At 39.7% G+C, this 19,264-nt stretch overlaps 5 non-coding genes and 3 pseudogenes across 5 annotated transcripts; all 8 read left to right on the plus strand.

Moving 5' to 3' along the window:
- Nucleotides 1–8,208: 8,208 nt before the first annotated feature.
- Nucleotides 8,209–8,327, plus strand: LOC113086554 (5S ribosomal RNA). Its single transcript, XR_003284915.1, has one exon. It is a non-coding gene; the product is annotated as a 5S ribosomal RNA (ribosomal RNA).
- A 2,906-nt stretch (nt 8,328–11,233) lies between these two features.
- LOC113086566 (uncharacterized) lies at nt 11,234–11,352 on the plus strand (annotated as a pseudogene).
- A 221-nt stretch (nt 11,353–11,573) lies between these two features.
- LOC113086572 (uncharacterized) lies at nt 11,574–11,691 on the plus strand (annotated as a pseudogene).
- Nucleotides 11,692–12,345: 654 nt separating this feature from the next.
- LOC113086575 (uncharacterized) lies at nt 12,346–12,464 on the plus strand (annotated as a pseudogene).
- Nucleotides 12,465–12,685: 221 nt separating this feature from the next.
- On the plus strand, nt 12,686–12,803 carry LOC113086560 (5S ribosomal RNA). The gene has a single exon (XR_003284920.1). It is a non-coding gene; the product is annotated as a 5S ribosomal RNA (ribosomal RNA).
- A 4,508-nt stretch (nt 12,804–17,311) lies between these two features.
- On the plus strand, nt 17,312–17,430 carry LOC113086563 (5S ribosomal RNA). The gene has a single exon (XR_003284923.1). It is a non-coding gene; the product is annotated as a 5S ribosomal RNA (ribosomal RNA).
- A 694-nt stretch (nt 17,431–18,124) lies between these two features.
- On the plus strand, nt 18,125–18,243 carry LOC113086574 (5S ribosomal RNA). The gene has a single exon (XR_003284926.1). It is a non-coding gene; the product is annotated as a 5S ribosomal RNA (ribosomal RNA).
- A 694-nt stretch (nt 18,244–18,937) lies between these two features.
- Nucleotides 18,938–19,056, plus strand: LOC113086564 (5S ribosomal RNA). Its single transcript, XR_003284924.1, has one exon. It is a non-coding gene; the product is annotated as a 5S ribosomal RNA (ribosomal RNA).
- Nucleotides 19,057–19,264: the final 208 nt, after the last annotated feature.

The following is a 19,264-nucleotide window of genomic DNA, read 5'->3' on the forward strand; positions in this document are numbered from 1 at the left end:
CTCTCCCATGTGTTTGTTTTTGGTTTGTCTTATATTATATTGTATTTAGTTAAATATTTATTTTTTTCTTGGTTTGTTTTATTATTTTTTAAGGGCCCTGAGCAGAATTTACTGCTTAGAGCCAAAGGAGCTTTAAAGCTCTTAAAGTTTTGATTATGGAGGAACAACATGGCAATGGCAAAGACATGGCTGAGGAAAAAAGCAACAGTAAAGAACTTCAAAAAGATACTGGAGAAAGAATAAAGCAAAGGAAATTGACAGAGACAAGTGAGGTGAGAAGACAAAGGAATGAGATGGACGATAATGAACAACAAAAGCATTACTCAAAGGAGGCCACAGTAATTGTTAATACTACAGAAGTAAGAGATCGAAGGGTGGAGGATGTGATAAAAGCGGTGATTGAAAAAGTTGGACTGAGTAAAGTGTTAGCGGTAAGACCAAGATTAAATAATGAGTATGAGGTAACCGTAACGGATGAAGAAGCATGTGAAGTTTTAAAGGAAGGACTAACAGAAATGGAAAAAGAGCAAGAGGAAGAAGGACATGGAATACAAACGGAAATCTTGAAACAAACAAGAGAGGAGGAAAAGGAAAGGCAGGAAATGCAAATGATAGAGAAAGCAACGCTAGGAAGAAAAGAAGACAACAAAAATGACTGGGAAAAGGTTACAATAACAAGAAGAAGACAACTAAAGGTAAAACCAAATTTAGAGAATGTACAAAAGAGACATATAATTAAAAAAAAAGAACTGAAAGAGAAAGTATTTAAAAAAAAGAGACTATGGTGAAAATAGTTTTGAGGTATTAATGCAGCTGGGAAAAGTTGATGAATGTTCAGAATAATATGTACTTTGCTATGTATTATGTTTTTGAAAATTGCAACACTTAATGTAAGAGGGTTACTAGAAAAAGGGAAATTTGAAAAGTTGAAACTTTTGTGTAGTAGATCAAATTTTTTTATGGGGGATTTTAACACTACGTTTAGCAAGATGGATATTGCAGATGGGATGGTTTTTAAATCTGATAGTGGAAGGAAGGAATTAAAAAGTCTAATGGAAGAAAATAACTTTGTGGACGTTTGGAGAGAAAGAAACGAAGGGATACGAGAATTTTCAAGGCAACAGGCGTTGAAGAATTTTATATGCAGAAGTAGAATAGATTTCTTGATAAGTAAAAGGGAAATGTTGAAGATAATAGATACTATATATTACAAGGAAACAATGTTAAGTGATCATAAAGTTGTATGTATACAAGTTGATATGAATAATTTTAAAAGAGGGCCGGGAATATGGATGTTAAACACTGAGATTTTAAAAGATGACAATTTTAAGGAACAAATAGAGGTATTAATAAAGAAGGGAAAAGGAAATCAGATGTATAAGGATGAAAAGAGAATTTGGTGGGATAATTTAAAATATGACATTGGAAAATGTGCAAGAGAATATACTAAAATAATACAGAAAATTAAAAAAAGAAAAGAAAAAGAAATAAGAATAGAATTAAGAGATGAGCTAAGTAAGGAGGTTTGTCAATTTACAGAAAACTGTAATGTTGGAAGAAAAAATAAAGGACATAGAAGACAAAAAATATAAAGGAGGAATGATAAGAAGTAAAGCAAAATACTTAGTGGAAGGTGAAAAATGTACAAGGTTCTTTTTTAATATGGAAAAAAAACAGACAGAGAGCAGGAATGATTAAATAATTAATAGGAAAAGGAGGAGGAAAGGTAAAAGAAAAAGAAGAAATTTTAAAAGAAATAAAAGATTATTATGAAAATTTGTTTAAAAGGGAAGGAGTGGGTAGAGAAGACATTGAATTTCTGGTAGGGAAAATCAAAATAAAGATAGATAATGGAGATAAAAAATTATGTGAAAGGGGAATTGGAAAAGAAGAAATAGATGAAGCAATCATGCAGCTAAATAATGGTAAAAGTCCAGGAAAAGATGGTCTTCCAAGTGAATTTTATAAGGTTTTTAGAAATGTAATGACACCAATATTAAAAGATGTGTATGACGAAATTTTTAAAAAGGAAGAAACCAGTTATTTTATGGGGATAGGATTAGTAAAATTAATTTATAAAAGAAAAGGGGACATTGCAGATCTTAAAAATTATAGACCAATAACTATGTTAAATACAGATTTTAAAATATTATCAAATATTTTAGCTAACAGATTGAAGAAAATTTTACCAAATATAATACAAACAAACCAGGCATATGCAATACCAGGAAGAGATATTACAGATACTATTAGTAGTATAAGAGATGTTGTAAGTTACATGATCTCTGAAAAAAAAGTGGATATGTAATATGTCTTGATTTAGAAAAGGCCTTTGACCGTGTTGAACATGAGTATTTGTTTAGAATATTACAACAGTTTGGTTTTGGTGAAAATTTTATTAAGTGGTTGAAGATTTTATATAAAGATTCTACAAGTCAAGTAAAGTGCAATGTTTTTTTAACAGAGACCTTTTATTTAACTAGATCTATTAGACAAGGTTGTCCATTATCAGCTTTGCTGTACAGTTTAGTGGCAGAGGCATTAGGGTTGGCAATAACGGAAGATAAAGAAATTAGAGGAATAGACACAGAAGAAAATAGAGAGTTGCAGAAAGTATATCAATATGCAGATGATACGACTATAATAGTGCAAGATGTGGCTAGTGTAGTTAAAGCAATGGACATAATAGAAAAATACTGTAGAGGTTCTGGAGCTAAGATAAATCAACAAAAAACGGTTATTATGAGTATAGGAAAAGTTGAAAAAATTCAAAAAATGTATCCATTTAAAGAAGAAGAGAGCTTGAAAATTTTGGGTGTGAGGATTGGGAAAAATGAGAAAATGGTGAGAGATTTGATGTGGGATGAAGTGGTGGGTGAAATGGAACGTCTCGGTTACGTATGGTAACCCTCGTTCCCTGAAGGAGGGTACGGAGACGCCACGTCGGATGACCGACGAATATGGGATATCGCTTCGATAGACCAATCTACTTTGAGTGTAAACTAAACGAGCCAATGCACAGTGGCATGCAATTATTGCATCCAGCTGCCGCTGATCACTGCGTGAGTATAAGAGGGCAGCAGGTGCAATGCATACCAGTTTTTCGCTGAGGAGCCGAGCCGGGAACCCGGCAGCTCAGCGGCGGTACAGCAACCATGGCGACGGGACATGGCGTCTCCGTTCCCTCCTTCAGGAAACGAGGGTTACCATACGTAACCGAGACGTTCCCTTTCAGTCGGTCACTCTCGACGCCACGTCGGATGACCGACGAATATGGGATCCCTATCAAAGCGCCATGGGTGCTGCCCCTTCCAGTGCCCTGTGCGAGCCGTCTGCGCGCCTATTAGGTGTAGGCCGGGGCTCAGAAAAAGTAGCTCCACTCACCATTGTCAAAGCACTACCTCACTGGGTGAGATTGGATAACACTGGGAAAACATACCCGGTCCGCTTGGAGCCGGGACGCTGCGGAAGCCCCATCCTTCCCGAAGGAGGTCTCGGAGGCAAATACACATATAGCATCCGTTTAGGAGTATACGGAGAAATTTGAGGTGATTAAAACCCTCTTGGGAAGGCAGAAGTCTGCTGGCGAAACACGGGCTCTAAGACTATACCGTGGACTATACACATACGAGTACCGCTTAGGTCTCAACATGGAACCCAGCCTTCCATGGTTTCTCACGGATTCATCATGAAGGTCTGGTGCCGGACGTTCCGCCGCATCCAGCTGCCTAGGGTGATGGAGGATCTCTGGAGCAGTTTTAGCAAGCCAACACTAACCGGGGCCTCTCAGTGCCACTACCCATTTGAGGTGAGAACACAGGAGGATACCGGCTCTACACGAAGGCTATAGAACCTAGCAAACGTGTTAGGGGTCGCCCAGCCCGCAGCTCTACAAATATCTGTCAGCGAGGCGCCACGAGCCAGCGCCCAGGAGGATGCAACACTTCTTGTTGAGTGAGCTCGCAACCTGAACGGGCAGGGCACATCCTGAGCCTGATAAGCCAGGGTTACGGCATCCACAATCCAGTGGGCCATCCTCTGCTTAGAGACGGCATTCCCCTTCTGCCGGCCTCCGTAACAGACAAAGAGCTGGTCTGAGGCCATGAAGCTTTGCTTTCGGTCTACGTAGCATCTTAATGCTCAAACAGGACAAAGCAAAGCCAGGGCTGGGTCTGCCTCCTCCAGGGGCAGCGCTTGCAGGTTCACCACTTGGTCTTTGAAGGATGTAGTGGGAACCTTGGGCACGTAGCCAGGCCGGGGCCTCAGGATTACCTGGGAGTCAGCCGGCCCGAACTCTAGGCACGAATCGTCGACCGAAAATGCATGCAGGTCCCCTACCCTCTTGATGGAGGCCAGTGCAAGCAGGAGCAGAGTTTTCAATGAAAGAAACTTTAGCTCAACTGAATGCAAAGGCTCGAATGGGCCCTGCTGTAGTGATTTAAGCACTAGAGACAGGTCCCAAGAGGGTATACAGGGGGGCCGGGATGGATTTAACCTCCTGGCCCCTCTAAGAAACCTGATGATGAGGTCATGCTTACCCAAAGACTTCCCATTCACAGGGTCATGGTACGCAGCAATAGCGGCAACCTGGACTTTGAGGGTGGAGGGAGACAGCCTTCGCTCCAACCCTTGCTGCAGAAAGGATAGCACGACCGCAATCGGGCATCTTCGGGGGTCTTCTCGGTGAGAAGAACACCACTCAACGAACAGGTTCCACTTCAAGGCTTTGGCGTGTCTCGTAGACGGTGCTCTTGCCGAAGTGATGGTGTTCACTACCTCTTGGGGCAGGTCACCTAGAACCTCCGCGTCCCGTCCAGGGACCAAACATGGAGTTTCCAAAGGTCTGGACGCGGGTGCCAAATGGTGCCCCGTCTCTGAGTCAGTAAATCCCTCCTCAGAGGAACCGGCCAAGGAGGGGCTGTCGAGAGGAGCACTAGTTCGGGGAACCAGGTCCGAGTAGGCCAATATGGCGCTACTAGCAAGACTTGCTCCTCGTCCTCCCAGACTTTGCACAGTGTCTGTGCAAGAAGGCTCACTGGGGGAAACGCATACTTGCGTAGGTCCCGCGGCCAGCTGTGTGCCAGTGCGTCCGAGCCGAGAGTACCCTCGGTCAGGGAGTAGAATAACTGGCAGTGAGAGGTCTCTGGGGAAGAAAACAGGTCTACCTGAGTGGCTCCAAACCATCTCCAAATCAGCTGGACCGTCAGGGGATGGAGTCGCCATTCTCCCGGGAGCATTGCTCGAGACAGCTCGTCGGCTGTACGATTGAGCAGGCCTGGAATGTGAACGGCACGAAGTGACCTCAGAACCTTCTGACTCCAAAGGAGGAGGTGGCGAGCGAGTTGCGACATGCGATGGGAGCGAAGAACACCTTGTCGGTTGATGTACGCAACGGTCGCAGTGTTGTCCGTTCGGACCAGCACATGCTTGCCTCGTAAGAGACCTTTGAGACGGTTCAGGGCAAGTTGTACTGCTAGCAACTCTAGGCAATTGATGTGCCACTGCAGCTGCGGGCCCATCCAAACCCCTGAGACTGCATGCCCGTTGTACGTGGCCCCCCAACCGGTGGTGGAGGCATCCGTGTAAACCACAGAATGCCTGGAGAAACGCAATATCTGACCACGGGGTGAGGGTTTGGCGACAGGCCGGTGTAACTTGGACCCGGTGACTGCCACACTTCCACGCCCACCTCGGGACTCGGCCATAAAGCCAGTGCTGGAGCGGTCTCATAAGTAATAGGCCGAGCGGTGTAAGTGCCGCCGCGGCCGCCATATGCCCCAGGAGCCTCTGAGCCTCAGCGTGCTTGACGCCCAGACACGTGAGGCAGCGATCGTGACCATCACCCGGTGCCAGGTAACGACCGCACCCAGAAACGCACGGGTGAAACGGCATCCTTAAAAGGACGATCCGTCGTCTTTACAAAGACGCACCCGTGAAGCTCTTTTAGAGAGAATTTGCTCTTTTAGGAAATGCTCTTCAGTGCTGAGGCGCACAGGGGAGATGGCCGCTTGCCACACGACAGGGGATAGTGCAGCCTGAAGTGTGCAACCCACTCGATACTGGAACGACCGCCGCTGTAGCGCCCGCCAACACAGGAAGCTTCCCACAGCGTGCTGAACTCGCAGTTCACCGTAGACACAGTTCAAGGTAAGCAGAACGATACTGTCGCTCGGCTTTGAAGCGAAAAGCTGGTATGCATTGCACCTGCTGCCCTCTTATACTCACGCAGTCATCAGCGGCAGCTGGATGCAATAATTGCTTTACACTCAAAGTAGATTGGTCTATCGAAGCGATAACCCATATTCGTCGGTAATCCGACGTGGCGTCGAGAGTGACCGACTGAAAGGGAAAGAGTGTTAAATTATTGGAAACGAAGGGAATTAACTTTAAGAGGGAAGGTTTTGGTTATAAATGCATTAATGATGGCAAACATGTGGTATGTTTTGGGTGTGATACCCATGCCTATGGGAATTAGTAAAAGATTAAAAAAATATGTTTTAAATTTTCTCTGGGGCTCTAAGCCATCTAGGATTTCTTATAATACACTAATAGGGGCCATATAAGAAGATGGGTTAGGGCTGCAAGATCCAGAATTTAAAAAAAGAGCTTTAGAGTTAAAACTGTGAAAACTTTTTTAAATGAAGAGAATAAAGCTGAATGGAAAATACTTATGAGAATGTTTTTAAATAAATGCGGACATATGAAAATAGCACCTGATATTCTGTGGATGAAATTAAAACCTACAATGATAACAGGAATCCCGGAGTTTTATAAAGAAGTTTTAGAAGCATGGGCAGAATTTTTACCAAATGTATGTATTAAACCTATTAGGAGATTGGAGTTTTTAACACAGCCATTGTTTCTGAATGAGAATGTTGTATATAGAGGAAAATAATTATTTTTTAAACATTGGATTATTGCTGGATTTAAAACAATAAGGGATGTTTTGTATGAAGTGAGGGAAGTTTTTTTACCTTTGCAAGCAATTTATGATGAAGTGAAAAATACTGAAAATCATGTTAATAAGAATGTTTTAAAAAAGCAATATGATCAAATAAAGGAGGCAATTCCAAAGGAATGGTTAGTAAACATAGAAAAACAAGGACAAGACAGTGAAGATGATAAAATGAAGGTTTTCTTAAAAGCAAAAGGAGAAAAGGAGCCTTTTCATGTGAGTCATCTTAGGACTTTTTATGTTTTGTTTAGAAATAGTGTTTTTAAGGAACCAGCTGGGAATGCATTTTGGAAAAATGTTTTTATAAACCTTGAGGAAGAAGTTCTGTGGAGAAATTTGAGAAAATGGCATATTGATGTTAAAATGGAGAACCTGGATTTTTATATGAGGCATAATATAATTTTTTCTGAAGAGAAGTTGTATAAATGTGGAATGACTGGGAATGCATTGTGTAAAGTCTGTTGTGAAAAAAAATGAAGGAATTGTGCACATGTTTTTATCATGTAAAGAACTGATTTTTTTCAGAGACAAAATGAAAAATGTGATTAAGAGTTTGTTAGGAGAAAAAATGGATGTAATAGAAGATGAAGAGAGTTGGAATTTTATATTTTTATTTGGAATGAATGAGAAATCTGATAATAAAATGTTATACATTTGTTTTTAATTGTAGCTAGATATGCAATATGGTGTAGGAGAAATATAGCAAGAGACAAAAACAAAAAACTAGGATTATGGATTTATTTTAAGAAAAAACTGGAAGATTATATACGAACACTAGAAAGTTATTTTAAAGAAGAAGGTACAATTTATGTATTTGATAAACTAATTCTAAATAACAATCCTTATGTTTTGAAAACACAGAATGGGCTGGAAATAAATTTGTAGTTTTTTTTTTTTTTTTCAGGTGAAAAGGATTATGTTTGCTTAGAAACTTTACTGTAACCTTAATTGAGATGTTTGCATTTATTTTGTGAAAGAGAGGTTTCTATAAAAAGAATTATTTAAATGTGAAACATTTTATGTATTTTTTCTTTTTGTACAGAAATATTTTTAATAAAAAAAAAAAAAAAAAAAATGCCCGATCTCGTCTGATCTCTGAATCTTAGCAGGTTTAGGTCTGGTTAGTACTTTGATGAGAGACTGCCTAGGAATACCAGGTGCTTTAATCTTTTGGGTTTTCTTTCCTACTTATATAATGTACTGGCGATTAGATTGGCTGCTCTTTAAATAGCCCTCTCTTTGCAGCAGTCTTCGCTTACTGCAATACCAACCTGGCTATGCCCGATCTCGTCTGATCTCGGAAGCTAAGCAGGTTTGGGCCTGGTTAGTACTTGGATGGGAGACCGCCTGGGAATACCAGGTGCTGTAAGCTTTTTGGACATTTTTCACTTAGTATATAATAATTTTGCCAAAAAATAGAGTCAATGCCCGATCTCTGAATCTTAGCAGGTTTAGGTCTGGTTAGTACTTGGATGGGAGACCGCCTGGGAATACCAGGTGCTGTAAGCTTTTTGGACATTTTTCACTTAGTAAATAATAATTTTGCCAAATAATAGAGTCAATGCCCGATCTCTGAATCTTAGCAGGTTTAGGTCTGGTTAGTACTTTGATGATAGACTGCCTAGGAATACCAGGTGCTTTAAGCTTTTGGGTTTTCTTTCCTACTTATATAATGTACTGGCGATTAGATTGGCTGGTCTTTAAATAGCCCTCTCTTTGCAGCAGTCTTCGCTTACGGCCATACCAACCTGAGGGCGCTAGAGAGCTACAGGAAGTGTTGGCTGCAGTTTGGTGAGGAAGGCTCTCCTCCATTTTGATTTTTCTGTTAGTGTTTGTTTTGTGAGTTGTTTTTGGACTTTTAGTTATTTTTTTGTGTGGTTTTCCAGTTTTAAACCACCTAACAGCAGCATCTTGCTGGCTGGAGGGTGGTTAATTGTTTTTTTTTGGTGTTTTTGTACAATGGATGGGTTATTGGCAAACGACACTGGACTGGCTGGAGAGAGACGCATGGCAAACGACACCGGACTGGCTGGAGAGAGACGCATGGCAAACAACACTGGACTGGCTGGAGAGAGACGCATGGCAAACGACACTGGACTGGAGTAACGACAACGAGCAGGACACGGTAAAAATCAGGATGCAAGATATACATGTGGTGAAAGGAAATACTTAAAGGAGGCAACTGTGATTGTGAATGTGGAGAATGTAAGTGAGGTGAGAGCTGTGGATATTATTAAAGCGGTGATGGAGAAATGTGGATATGGTAAAATCTTAGCACTGAGGACAAGACAAGGAAAGGAATATGAACTGACAATGGAAAAAGAAGAAACCTGTGATGAACTGACTGAGGGATTGTTAATTAAAGGAGTGAACTGTGAGATAAAGAAACTGCAAAACAGAGATTATGTTGTCTCTTTCATGCATCTGCCCGTCTACCTGTCTAGAGGATGGGACAAGATATGTAAAGGCGCGGTTTCCGAAGGAGGTGGTTTTAAATAAGTGTGAGTGTTGGATGCAGGGTGAGGAGGAGGAGCAGCAGCAGGTGGGCGGTCAGGTGCATGAAAGAGACAACGAGCAGCGAGACGTTGGAGAAAGAGTACGTGGTGAAGGACTGGAATTAAATAAGGATATAGAACATCAGAAAGAGTATACCGAACCGATCATACAAACACAACAGGATAGGGGAATTTGGACACAGATGGATTTGACAGACAGCTTGCAAAATGCTTTGGATAATGTGGAACTGGTTGATGAAAGGAATAAAGTACTGCGTGATGCACAACAGGAGGGAATTGTATGTACACCGATGGATGTGACGGACAGTGTGCAAAAGGAGATGGAGGCGGTAGAAATTAATGATGCTACAAAAGAGTGTGAACAAGGAAAAGAAAATGAGAAGACGCAGGGGAAATCATCGAAAAGAAGGAGATCTGTAAAGGTAATGCCCAATCTTGATACTGCAAGAAAAAGAATGCTTAAAGAAGATGGGATTGATTGTGCAAATAAGTATGAGCTGCTAAAGGGTTTGGAGGAGATGGACTGAGTTTATGGGTTTTATGCATGTTTTTATATGTTTTATGCTTTTAAGAATTGTTACTTTTAATGCTAGAGGGCTTTCGAACGTAGGAAAATTTTAAAAAGTGAAAGAAATGTGTAAAGGAGAGGATGTTATTTTATTACAAGAAACTAACTGGAGGGAAGAGTACATGACTGAAATAAGGAAAAGGTGGAGTGGAGAGTTTTTTTATAGCAATGGTGATGGGAGGCTGGGAAGAGGAGTTGAGGAGAAAAAAAATGTTGTAGTTAATATTCATGCACCGACTGTAGAGAGTGAAAAGAAGGAATATTTTAATGTATTAAGATATTTTTTTTAAAAAGCATAAAGAAGTTATTATGATGGGTGATTTTAATACTGTTTTCAGTAAATTAGAAATTGGTGAAGGAATGTTTTTTAAAAATGATAAAGGAAGAAAAGAACTGAAATTATTAATGGAAGAAAATAATATGATTGATGTATGGAGAGAAAGAAATGAAAAAAATAAAGAATATTCATGGAGGCAATTAGTAGGGAATTTTATGTGTAAGACAAGGATTGATTTTATTTTATGTACAAGGAACATTGAAGGTTTTATCGGTAACATTAAATATGTAGAATCAAGCTTAAGTGACCATAAACCACTTTTTATACAAGTAGACTGGAGTTCAGTGAAAAGAGGGCCGGGTGTATGGGTTTTAAATGCAGAGGTTTTGAAGAATGAGGACTATGTGTTAAGTATTAAAGAAATTATTGAAAAAAAAAAAAAAAAAAAAAGGCTATGCCCGATCTCGTCTGATCTCGGAAGCTAAGCAGGTTTGGGCCTGCTTAGTACTTGGATGGGAGACCGCCTGGGAATACCAGGTGCTGTAAGCTTTTTGGACATTTTTCACTTAGTATATAATAATTTTGCCAAAAAATAGAGTCAATGCCCGATCTCTGAATATTAGCAGGTTTGGGCCTGGTTAGTACATGGATGGGAGACTGCCTGGGAATACCAGGTGCTTTAATCTTTTGGAAAATTTCACAAATTATATAATAATCTTTCATAAAAAAAAAAAAAAAAAACAAGTCAATGCCCGATCTCTGAATCTTAGCAGGTTTAGGTCTGGTTAGTACTTGGATGGGAGACTGCCAGGGAATACCAGGTGCTTTAAGCTTTTGGGTTTTCTTTCCTACTTATAAAATGTACTGGTGATTACATTGGTCGGTCTTTAAATAGCCCTCTCTTTGCATCAGTCTTGGCTTACGGTCATACCAACCTGGCTATGCCCCATCTCGTCTGATCTTGGAAGCTAAGCAGGTTTGGGCCTGGTTGGTACTTGGATGGGAGACCGCCTCGGAATAACAGGTGCTGTAAGCTTTTTGGAAATTTTTCACTTAGTATATAATAATTTTGCCAAAAGATAGAGTCAATGCCCGATCTCTTAATCTTAGCAGGTTTAGGTCTGGTTAGTACTTTGATGAGAGACTGCCTAGGAATACCAGGTGCTTTAATCTTTTGGGTTTTCTTTCCTACTTATATAATGTACTGGTGATTAGATTGGCTGGTCTTTAAATTGTCCTCTCTTTGCAGCAGTCTTCGCTTACGGCCATACCAACCTGGCTATGCCCGATTTCGTCTGATCTCGGAAGCTAAGCAGGTTTGGCCTCGTTAGTACTTGGATGGGAGACCGCCTGGGAATAACAGGTGCTTTAATCTTTTTGGAAAATTTCACGAATTATATAATAATCTTTCATTAAAAACAAAAAAAAGAGTCAATGGCCCGATCTCTGAATCTTAGCAGGTTTAGGTCTGGTTAGTACTTGGATGGGAGACCACCTGGGAATACCAGGTGCTGTAAGCTTTTTGGACATTTTTCACTTAGTATATAATAATTATACTAAGTAATAGAGTCAATGCCCGATCTCTGAATATTAGCAGGTTTAGGTTTGGTTAGTACTTGGATGGGAGACCGCCTGGGAATACCAGGTGCTGTAAGCTTTTTTGGAAATTTTTCACTTAGTACATAATAATTTTGCCAAATAATAGAGTCAATGCCCGATCTCTGAATATTAGCAGGTTTGGGCCTGGTTAGTACATGGATGGGAGACTGCCTGGGAATACCAGGTGCTGTAAGCTTTTTGGACATTGTTCACTTAGTATATAATAATTTTGCCAAATAATAGAGTCAATGCCCGATCTCTGAATCTTAGCAGGTTTAGGTCTGGTTAGTTCTTTGATGAGAGACTGCCTAGGAATACCAGGTGCTTTAAGCTTTTGGGTTTTCTTTCCTACTTATATAATGTACTGGCGATTAGATTGGCTGGTCTTTAAATAGCCCTCTCTTTGCAGCAGCCTAATAATTTTGCCAAAAAATACGGCCATACCAACCTGGCTATGCCCTATTTCGTCTGATCTCGGAAGCTAAGCAGGTTTGGGCCTGGTTGGTACTTGGATGGGAGATCGCCTCGGAATAACAGGTGCTGTAAGCTTTTTGGAAATTTTTCACTTAGTATATAATAATTTTGCCAAATAATAGAGTCAATGCCCGATCTCTGAATCTTAGCAGGTTTAGGTCTGGTTAGTACTTTAATGAGAGACTGCCTAGGAATACCAGGTGCTTTAATCTTTTGGGTTTTCTTTCCTACTTATATAATGTACTGGTGATTAGATAGGCTGGTCTTTAAATAGTCCTCTCTTTGCAGCAGTCTTCGCTTACGGCCATACCAACCTGGCTATGCCCGATCTCGTCTGATCTCGGAAGCTAAGCAGGTTTGGGCCTGGTTAGTACTTGGATGGGAGACTCCTGGGAATACCAGGTGCTTTAAGCTTTTTGGACATTTTTCACTTAGTATATAATAATTTTGCCAAAAAATAGAGTCAATACCCGATCTCTGAATATTAGCAAGTTTGGGCCTGGTTAGTACATGGATGGGAGACTGCCTGGGAATACCAGGTGCTGTAAGCTTTTTGGACATTTTTCACTTAGTATATAATAATTTTACTAAGTAATAGAGTCAATGCCCGATCTCTGAATATTAGCAGGTTTAGGTTTGGTTAGTACTTGGATGGGAGACCGCATGGGAATACCAGGTGCTGTAAGCTTTTTGGAAAATTTCACGAATTATATAATAATCTTCCATAACAAAACAAAAAAAAAAAAAGAGTCAATGGCCCGATCTCTGAATCTTAGCAGGTTTAGGTCTGGTTAGTACTTGGATGGGAGACCACCTGGGAATACCAGGTGCTGTAAGCTTTTTGGACATTTTTCACTTAGTATATAATAATTTTACTAAGTAATAGAGTCAATGCCCGATCTCTGAATCTTAGCAGGTTTAGGTCTGGTTAGTTCTTTGATGAGAGACTGCCTAGGAATACCAGGTGCTTTAAGCTTTTGGGTTTTCTTTCCTACTTATATAATGTACTGGCGATTAGATTGGCTGGTCTTTAAATAGCCCTCTCTTTGCAGCAGCCTAATAATTTTGCCAAAAAATAGAGTCAATGCCCGATCTCTGAATATTAGCAGGTTTGGGCCTGGTTAGTACATGGGTGGGAGACTGCCTGGGAATACCAGGTGCTTTAAGCTTTTGGGTTTTCTTTCCTACTTATATAATGTACTGGTGATTACATTGGTCGGTCTTTAAATAGCCCTCTCTTTGCAGCAGTCTTGGCTTACGGTCATACCAACCTGGCTATGCCCCATCTCGTCTGATCTCGGAAGCAATTAACATTGCTCATTAAACATAATTAAGTTAATTTAAAATAAGATTAAGGTCAGAGCATTTGATGAGTAAATGTTGATTAAAAAATATTCTAAACAAATGTACCTGGGAAGAGCTGATCATGGCAAGATTCGCTGAGACTCAGTAATAGCTCTTTTAGTTTTTAGGAAGGTTTGTGAGGGTTGGCTCTTGAGTGAGCTGTTGAGCTTGATATTTCAGACCTGAAAAAGAAGAACAGCATTATCTCAAAAAAATCCTGTAAGACAGAAGGAAGGAAATATTATTAATTACGTGCAACTTGTACATTACACCTCTGTAAAGATGCTGTATAATTAAGCAAGTAAAGCAAGAAAGCAAGTAATTAATAGCAAGCTATAGTCATATGAATTCTTTTGATAGTGTCAGATGAGACCGTCCTGGGGCTTGTACAATATCATACAAGTGTTAAACTGGATTATTAAGACTGCGATGTGCGACTGTGTTTAGGGATAATTTTTAAGACTTTGACCCTGTCCAGATACCCACACTTGCAGTCTTGGCCACTTGAGAGTGTGTGTATGTGAGAGTGTGTGAACGAGACTTTGCCCGGTCTTAATAATGCCAAAGCACAGCGTCCTTAACACACACTAAACCTGTGTCCCATAAGGCAGTGGCTCCCAATCCTGGTCCTGGAGAAGGCCAACACTGCACATTTGAGATGTCTCCCTGATCAAACACACCTGATTCAACTCATCAGCTCATCAGTGAAGACTCCAAGACCTCAAAAGTGTGTTTGTCAGATAAGAGAGACACCAAAACCATGCAGTGCTGGGGTTCTCCAGGACCAGGATTGGGAAACACAGTCATCAGGTCATGAAAAGTTCGACACACACTTGTGGTCATCATGCTCACTTGAACACTAGGCCAAATACAGGAAAGACGTCAAATAAGTAATCAAGTGGTCAAGTGCAAAGATGGCAAGTGTGGGTATTTGGACAGTGCAACAGTTTAAGAAACAACAAATGCTGTACAATCTATAACAGCAGGAATGTTTGATAAAAGGGACAAACTATCACAGACTTACTGCTGCAAAAATCTGCCTCCGCAGCTTTCTGTCTTCTCCATTTCTGAAGGAATAGCTCTCCAGAAACACCACTGGGCTTCCTTTACGTCTTTTCAGCTAAAAATATACAAAAAAATAAAAAAAGGGGAGAGAAAATAAAATTTAATTATATACAGAATGTCAATAATGATCTGTGAGCAAAATATTTAGATATAATAAATATATATAAATATATATTTAAATATAAACTGATATGAATGAACTGCAAAATGGAAAAATGCATGTTTTATTATTTATTTTTAATTTGATTTTTTTTTTTTTTTTTTTTGGATTTACATTAAAAGGTATTAAAAGCATGGTACAGAACATATGATTACTGTGATATCTGTCATATAAAAGCACATAAAAACACTAACATTACAGTGATACAAACAGCTGGTTTGGTGATTATTGTATTGTTGTATTGATTATTAATATACCATAGTAAAACTACAGTTACAGTTACTAATGTCCTGTTTACTGTGTTTTAACTTCACATTTCATTTATTACTATTGTAAGAGTCGTGATTACCATGATTTTACTACAAATACAACTTACATCATTGATCCTGAAATTAATAATAATATAAAACGGATTGAAGGTCTATGGCACGTCACGTGGCAGATATAGTTTAATCACACTAATTAGCAGCTGTGTTCATTTATTTAAACGCAATGAAACTCAAAGACAGCCGCGGATGACCGATATGATACAGCCATTAAACATATGGCACTAATCTGATTAATAAATAAGACAGAATACATTTATAAAAGGCATTAAAAGAGCGTATATACGACTACTCACCCAAACTGTGGAACTGATAGCAAGTATCGCGATGTGTGCTGAATGAGACTTCTTGAACGTGATTTCATAGCGATAAACATCTCATGTCCTCGTCGTGTCGAATTCTGACGCCAAAAGTTTCCCACTGAAAGCAATGAAGGTCGTAGTGCTTCGATATTCGACGCCGAGAGGCACATTTGGCATCATAAAAGTGACGCTAGGGGCGCTTGACCATGCTTCGGTTTTTGACGCCTTTGGAGTGAGAATGGGTTGCCATACAAGTAATTACAGATGCAATGGAAGAAGCAAAAGAAGAGTACAATGTGGATATGTTAAGAAAACAATATGAAGAGGTTAAAAGTAAAATTCCAGAGGATTGGTTGGAAATGATTCAAGATGGTGGGAGCAGGGAGAATAAAATGGAAGTGTTTTTAAAATTGAATGATAAAGAGGTGTGTTTGAAATCATATAATGTGAAAATGTTTTATCATTATTTTAATTTGTCTGTTTTTAAAAAGCCAAAAGCCAATGATTTTTGGTTAAGACATTTCGATGGAATTCAAGAGAAGGATGTATGGAAAAATACAAGATGGGCTTTTTTAGATACTGACCTGGAAGTTTTGGACTATTTTATTAGACACAATGTAATTTTTACTGGAAAGAGATTGTGCAAAATACGAATGGAACCAGATGCTGTATGTAAGGTCTGTTTTAAAGAGGATTAGGGGATCTTGCTCCTGTTTCTATATTGTGAAAAACTGAAATAATTTTTTGACAAAACAAAAGAACTAGTGAAAGATTTAAGAGGGAATGAAGATATTTTCAACTGGAATACAATCTTAATGTTTGGTTTGAATGAAAATATTACAAACAAAAAAGTGATTAATCTGTTGATGGTTTTAGTAAAAAATGCAATATGGAAAAGGAGGAACGTGGCAAAAAATAGAAATTATGTAGCAGATGTATGGATGGTGTTTAAAGGACTGTTGGAAAATTATGGGCAAACCTTGTTTACATATTTTGAAATGGAGAAATAACTGGATGCGTTTCATAAGATGTTTCCCACTGATGTGCTGTACACATTTAAAAAATGCCTAAGAAAGAGGACTTTTAACAATTGGTTTTATTTGGAATGTAAATTTCTGTTTTCAGGAGAGGCGTAATATATTATATATTTTTATTTTAAAGAAAATATAATGTTTCAATGTGAAAACTGTAAGGAGAATTTTGTATGATGGAATTGTTTTAATTAAAAAAATAAATAAAAAAAAGCTATGCCCGATCTCGTCTGATCTCGGAAGCTAAGCAGGATCTCTGAATATTAGCAGGTTTGGGCCTGGTTAGTACATGGATGGGAGACTGCCTGGAAATACCAGGTGCTTTAATCTTTTTGGAAAATTGCACGAATTATATAATAATCTTTCATAAAAAAAAAAAAAAGAGTCAATGCCCGATCTCTGAATCTTAGCAGGTTTAGGTCTGGTTAGTACTTGGATGGGAGACCGCCTGGGAATACCAGGTGCTGTAAGCTTTTTGGACATTTTTCCCTTAGTATATAATAATTTTGCCAAATAATAGAGTCAATGCCCGATCTCTGAATCTTAGCAGGTTTAGGTCTGGTTAGTACTTTGATGAGAGACTGCCTAGGAATACCAGGTGCTTTAAGCTTTTGGGTTTTCTTTCCTACTTATATAATGTACTGGCGATTAGATTGGCTGGTCTTTAAATAGGCCTCTCTTTGCAGCAGTCTTCGCTTACGGCCATACCAACCTGGCTATGCCCGATCTCGTCTGATCTCGGAAGCTAAGCAGGTTTGGGCCTGGTTAGTACTTGGATGGGAGACCGCCTGGGAATACCAGGTGCTGTAAGCCTTTTGGACATTTTTCATTTAGTATATAATAATTTTGCCCAAAAATAGAGTCAATGCCCGATCTCTTAATATTAGCAGGTTTGGGCCTGGTTAGTACATGGATGGGAGACTGCCTGGGAATACCAGGTGCTTTAATCTTTTTGGAAAATTTCACGAATTATATAATAATCTTTCATTAAAAAAAAAAAAAGAGTCAATGCCCGATCTCTGAATATTAGCAGGTTTGGGCCTGGTTAGTACATGGATGGGAGACTGCCTGGGAATACCAGGTGCTGTAAGCTTTTTGGACATTTTTCACTTAGTATATAATAATTTTGCCAAATAATAGAGTCAATGCCCGATCTCTGAATCTTAGCAGGTTTAGGTCTTGGTAGTTCTTTGATGAGAGACTGCCTAGGAATACCAGGTGCTTTAAGCTTTTGGGTTTTCTTTCCTACTTATATAATGTACTGGCGATTAGATTGGCTGGTCTTTAAATAGCCCTCTCTTTGCAGCGGCCTAATAATTTTGCCAAAAAATAGAGTCAATGCCCGATCTCTGAATATTAGCAGGTTTGGGCCTGGTTAGTACATGGGTGGGAGACTGCCTGGGAATACCAGGTGCTTTAAGCTTTTGGGTTTTCTTTCCTACTTATATAATGTACTGGCGATTAGATTGGCTGGTCTTTAAATAGGCCTCTCTTTGCAGCAGTCTTCGCTTACGGCCATACCAACCTGGCTATGCCCGATCTCGTCTGATCTCGGAAGCTAAGCAGGTTTGGGCCTGGTTAGTACTTGGATGGGAGACCGCCTGGGAATACCAGGTGCTGTAAGCCTTTTGGACATTTTTCATTTAGTATATAATAATTTTGCCCAAAAATAGAGTCAATGCCCGATCTCTTAATATTAGCAGGTTTGGGCCTGGTTAGTACATGGATGGGACACTGCCTGGGAATACCAGGTGCTTTAATCTTTTTGGAAAATTTCACGAATTATATAATAATCTTTCATTAAAAAAAAAAAAAGAGTCAATGCCCGATCTCTGAATATTAGCAGGTTTGGGCCTGGTTAGTACATGGATGGGAGACTGCCTGGGAATACCAGGTGCTGTAAGCTTTTTGGACATTTTTCACTTAGTATATAATAATTTTGCCAAATAATAGAGTCAATGCCCGATCTCTGAATCTTAGCAGGTTTAGGTCTGGTTAGTTCTTTGATGAGAGACTGCCTAGGAATACCAGGTGCTTTAAGCTTTTGGGTTTTCTTTCCTACTTATATAATGTACTGGCGATTAGATTGGCTGGTCTTTAAATAGCCCTCTCTTTGCAGCAGCCTAATAATTTTGCCAAAAAATAGAGTCAATGCCCGATCTCTGAATATTAGCAGGTTTGGGCCTGGTTAGTACATGGGTGGGAGACTGCCTGGGAATACCAGGTGCTTTAAGCTTTTGGGTTTTCTTTCCTACTTATATAATGTACTGGTGATTACATTGGTCGGTCTTTAAATAGCCCTCTCTTTGCAGCAGTCTTGGCTTACGGTCATACCAACCTGGCTATGCCCCATCTCGTCTGATCTCGGAAGCTAAGCAGGTTTGGGCCTGGTTAGTACTTGGATGGGAGACCGCCTCGGAATAACAGGTGCTGTAAGCTTTTTGGAAATTTTTCACTTAGTATATAATAATATTGCCGAAAGATAGAGTCAATGCCCGATCTCTTAATCTTAGCAGGTTTAGGTCTGGTTAGTACTTTGATGAGAGACTGCCTAGGAATACCAGGTGCTTTAAGCTTTTGGGTTTTCTTTCCTACTTATATAATGTACTGGTGATTAGGTTGGCTGGTCTTTAAATAGTCCTCTCTT

This window comes from Carassius auratus, unplaced genomic scaffold (genome assembly GCF_003368295.1).
Source record: "Carassius auratus strain Wakin unplaced genomic scaffold, ASM336829v1 scaf_tig00043359, whole genome shotgun sequence".
NCBI lineage: Eukaryota > Metazoa > Chordata > Actinopteri > Cypriniformes > Cyprinidae > Carassius > Carassius auratus.